Source organism: Adiantum capillus-veneris, chromosome 24, assembly GCF_014529385.1.
Source record: "Adiantum capillus-veneris isolate H3 chromosome 24, ASM1452938v2, whole genome shotgun sequence".
NCBI classification, from domain to species: Eukaryota; Viridiplantae; Streptophyta; class Polypodiopsida; order Polypodiales; family Pteridaceae; genus Adiantum; species Adiantum capillus-veneris.
This window is the reverse complement of record NC_140954.1, coordinates 135,957,208-135,962,691: the sequence shown is the minus strand read 5'-3', so window position 1 is coordinate 135,962,691 and position 5,484 is coordinate 135,957,208.

Genomic DNA, 5,484 nt, shown 5'->3' with positions numbered 1-5,484 from the left:
TCACTTGGCGAACGAAAATATTTGGGCCATTGATCAACAACCTGACATCACGGTTTGTAGGCTACTAAACAGTGGAGCTCAAAAACAGAGTCACTATGCAGTTCTTGCAAGTGTCAGATAAAGAGAAGAAAATCAGATACCAAAAGGCACTAAATGCGCTTAAAGACCGCCTCGGCAGCCGTCAACATGAAGACTACTTCAGCCCATAAAGCTGTGTCAAGGAACGACACATGCGAGGAGGGGGGAAATGTTAGCAGCAAGCTAACACGGATACCACTGATACCATTTTTTGAAGCTCTCATTATAAAAACACTTATTATTTTTTATAAATCAAAAATATTGTAACTCCTATTTTTTGGATAAACCTTGTAATTGATGATTCGGGGCTGCAAGCTTCCAGATTGTATCAACCTTTCATTGCCTATCTTTAGTTAGAGCTCCCAAATTATTAGTTGTGACCACCAAAAACCTTGGCTAAGGAATAAAATCCAATTTTTGTAAGTTATTGTAAGTTTTGGATAATGAAATACACAGTGTGAGCTAACGGCGCTCACTTCTCTCCTTCTCGCGCTTCCTACTCCCTTCCCGGTTGTCACATTGCAGTCGCATTTGTTGCATTGCAACCGCAGGTAAGAGCTCTACGCATTGACGTAAACACTTCACGATATTTTGTAGCTTTTGGTGTCGCTGACCCGCGGCCTAATTTCATCATAAGTAGGAATTTACACATCAAAAATAAAAAACTAAGCACAGACGGGGTATTGGGACATCATTGCTAAAAAAATCCACTACTGTTAATAATCGCGATTTTGACACTTGACCTAAAGTGGGGCTTGAGACCATAAGCATGTGTGCTTAGGTCTTATAAACATGTCCTAGAAGTGTCATTTACATTTGGATGTTATTTGATGATGTAACGGGTGTGATTTGTTTGCCGATGAGAAATTGGCTTTTGATGATTTCAGTCACTTCTGTGTAGCTTGAGTTAGATACGAGTTGTTAGTTGTTTTTTGAGAGATTGACAACATCTTGTAGCCTCTATGCACTAGTCGAGTCAGCTTCGTCCCATGGATTGACAATTTAATCGTGGTTCTCGCTAAAACTGCAATAAGATAGGATAGTGAGGTTAAACACACGTCCCACACCCTTCAAACCAAAGATTAAACACATCATTTAGCAAATTTTCTCTCAGGGTGTCATGTGAAAATTTTGCACGAGCAAAGACTTATAATCAAAATACCGCTTGTTGTCCATTGCATAGCCAAATTTTTGGACCCCATGCTCCTTGGAGGACCACTATATTGACTCATCACATGAGAGAACCCACTTAGCCAATCAAAAGCTTGCTTAAGCTTGCTAATAAATGTATTTAAATCTCTGAGATCACTTTGTGAGTGCGTGTTATTAATTGTTCCATGTATGGGGTTACCTATGCATGTAGGGCAGAGTATCATATGGCGTTGTGAGTTGGTGAACTATCTATATATGTTTTATGGTTTGTTTTGATGAGTTGATTTCATGTGTTTGATACTCATAAACTTATATGGGGATATATGGTTAGTCATCCTGAATCGTACGATGAATAAGGTGGCTTTCTTTCGGTGTTACCATTTGTTACATGAGTCTTATATGGCCAAAGTGATGTGATAAGGTGTTAATCTATATTATGGAGCTGAGATTGATATATTGGATTACTTTCATTTGCACGTTATACATGCACTTGAAAATATCAAAAAGTTTTTTTTCGCATATGTGTGATGTTATGGTATATGGTTGATAAAAGTGACTTTGCTTATATGGTTGATCAAAGTGACTTGGTTGTTTTTCATCATGATTATCTTGATGGGATGATGTCATGTAATGTGCATGTGTAAATAAATTACTTTCTGCCATTCTAGGTCAAAACTAGCTCTATGTGCTAGGGGGGTGAGCTGCAAATCATAGTGCATCACTTATGCATGGTTATACATTGTTAAAATTGGATTTTGATATCATGTTTAGTTGTTGGTCAAACATATTTTATGCATAAAAAATTCATGTTTTAAGGGCCATGTTTGTGGGCTCAGTTTGATTGCAATGGATATGTCAAACTCCAAGTATGGGAGTTGGGTTAGTATGAAATATGTTTTATAGTCAAGGGCTGTGCGCTCCTTGCCGCACTGTCGAAGCAAGGGACTTGCCGATACACCGTGTGCGAGCCACAAATGGCTCCAAGCACACAACAAGCCTAAACTAGTAAGCTCAAAGAAGGCGATGGTGTTTCACTCACCGCTCTACGCTTGCTTCATGGAGGATTCCTCGCCGCGAAGAAGAAGGAGACGCCGCTTCACCGCGCTCAACCGCTTCACCGCCGCCGTGCCGTCGTCGCAATGCTCGATCACTCTCTCTCTCTCTCTCTCTCTCTCTCTCTCTCTCTCTCTCTCTCTCACATACACACACACACAAGGAGGTGAAGAAGAAGAAGGTGGAGATGGAGATGGAGCAAGAGCACTCTTCTATTGCACAAATGAGAGAATGAGTGAATTTTAGATTTAGTTGACTTTTATATGAGCTCGCCCCATTCACACTTGGGCGCCCATGCTTAGCCAACTAATCCCTTGAATGTTCCAGTTAGAGTGCGCCTCTCATTGGCGATCACTCTTACCCTCTTCCTATTGGACCGACAAGCCCGGTACCTGACTCTACAATTAAATAATACAACGTCCGCCGTAAGTTAGAACGTCCGTCGTAGGTGATAGGGTGTCCATGATCCGTGAGGGTTAACATGCCCCCCTTCTTGATGTAGATTCCGTCCTCGGAAGCTATTGAGTTGAAGCTTGTTATGTCCATGTTGTAGAGCATCTGGATTTGAATTTGCAAGGCAAAGTCACTGTTTCAGCAAGCGGAATTATATGGCCATAAATCATGAGGGGAATGTAAAGTACATGTGGAAATGAGTAAATGCAAGATTTATGAAATGTTAGACTGCCATTAAGGACAAATAAATCGCACTTTGATTAAATTAATTAATCAAGATTTTTGGGCTTATGGGTGAGTCTATCAATTAGTTAGCTATGACTAAGGTTAAAACAACTACTCTAGTACTAGCTAAGCTAAGAAGATTATCTAAATGCAAGATTCCCTAATTGTGCTTTTCAGCTTTGATTAGCCAACTAGCTCTCACAACTGCAAACAAAAGCTTGAAATGTTAATTGTAAGCTCGATGGAAGTCTTTTAAATGTCATTCATTTTTTTCTTTTTCTCTTTTTTACTTTGGTTCACAATCATTTGACGTGTGTGCTTATTTTGTATGTCCGGGGATTTTTGCTTCTCAAAGAAAAGCGCCCACACTGGGAACCTCTAGGGCTCTAGTACCATAGACAATACATGTGAGTGAAGTACCAAATCAAGCCAGGATTTCTCTTCCAGCATTAGATTTTTCATTTGTGGCACTTATGTTTTTTGCTTCCATTTCCTTTGTATTCTCACTAGTGTTTTTGTTGTTTAAGTGAGCAAGCTTCTCTATTCCTTAAACATTCCTAAGGTCTCAAATACTCAGATAATTTTATCAGCTAGGCCTAGTGGTCAAGTAAATGAGTTAACCTAAAGTCACGGTCTCCTAATCTCAAGGATCATCCATAAGATTAAACTCTAGTTCCATCAACTTAAGCAAAGACAAATTTATACATCTATAATGGCAGATAACAAACATAACTATTGCACTCAAACAAACCATGAAAAATCATTATTAGTAATTATACATATCCACCAACATGAATCATGGGAAGTAGTACACCTGGAGGTATGGAGTTGCTCATTTCGTTGAAGCAGATGTCCTCATCCATGTGGATGGAGATCCATATAAGTCCTACCTAACACATCCAAAAATACAAGAACTATACCTCTAGGAGGCATGTCAGTGTGAAAAAAGTAAAACTCCTAGAAAACAAACTCAAAACACAATCCAGACCCCTAACCTATCTATCTGTCATCCCTTTTAGAATCAAGGAAAGAGGATATTATATAAACCGGGTGGCCACCCTAAGGCTAGGCCTTTATCCTCATCATCTAGATAAACGAAGTCATTTTCCGTGAGGCCATAGTCTTCCTCGGTCTCTATTGTTTCTTCTTCATCATCCTCTTGCGCAAGCGTGTTAATCAAGAACCTCGCAATGCGTGGATACTCATCCTGTGCAAAAGAATAACCATGTGCGACCGGAGAAACATTCGCTACTGGGTAGGGATCACTAGTTATCCATAGACGTATCAGCCATTCTAACTCCTCAAAATTTCGCTCACGTGCAAGTCTCTCTACCAAATCCCATTTGCAAGAAAGTACAGGGTAGCAGATGTGAAACACTTGAGAAAAGGAAAAAGGGTACCTTTCATAAAAAATAGAAGCGCATGCCTCTGGTGAACTAGCCATCTCTGAGAATACAGATAGATTTGGTTAGGTCTTTAAAACATGAGTTTTTTTTGTGTGTTGCTTGATGTGACATGGTGAATTTTGACTTATGTGTAGGCTCTGATAGGGTGCTCTCTCGTTGCTAGTCGCTCTTGCCCTTTTACTTTTACTTTTTTTCTTTTTGTTTGTTTGCTAGAACTAGTATAAGGCTTTATATATACATTCCCTAGGATTGGAGATTGAGAGGTCAGGGAGGAAGGCTGAGAGGGGAGTAAGTGAATGATGACTGTCAGCAAACACTCCCCGCTTCCTTGGGTAGATCATACCGTTTGAAATGAGCTTGTCACCCTTTGAAACCAATTGTTCCAGTTGGTAATAGGTGGGGATTTTTTCCAGTATTTTTCCATTACCTTAGGTGCCTCGTCGAGTTGCAAGGGTGGTAAGGTACTCTCCCAGGATCGAACTTGAAGTGGTTCATCAGGTGATTCTTGAACACTGGGAGGTGTGGATTCTTTTGTAGCTTCATGGAGGTCCACTACTATAGATGGAGGCTCTATAGAAGCTTTTACCGCTATGGATGTATTACATGAGGAGCTAGAAGCTTCATGGACCTCCCCCCTTCCTGAGCTAGGTGGAACAAATTGTTCTTTCTTTGGTACCCAAACTAGCTGTGGAGCGAGTGTGTAGCATTCTGTGATTTTTTCCTTTCCGCGATTGTCAATTTGTTTTGGAGCTACGAGATTGGGCTCACATGGGTCAGGTGACAGGTAAGAACACAATCTACGTTTTGGCACCCAGATTTGATCATTTCCTTGATAGTAGCCTTGGGCTTCCAATAGTCGTCTAGGAATCCATCGCCACATTTTCTTACATTTTTTGGAACGAGTGTAACGTTTCTTACAAGGGTTCTGCTTTTTAGTACTAGCCAAGGTCGCTAAAGATGCTTTAGGGACCCACTTGTATGTTTTCTTCATTATATTAGGATGAGTCTTGTCAGAAGCTATATGCATTGCTTGTAGCATATTTAAGGGTACAGGCATTTCATCCCCCTCAGGTGTTACCCAAGTTGTCCCCCTGTTTCCCCAAGTATCTATGGTTGC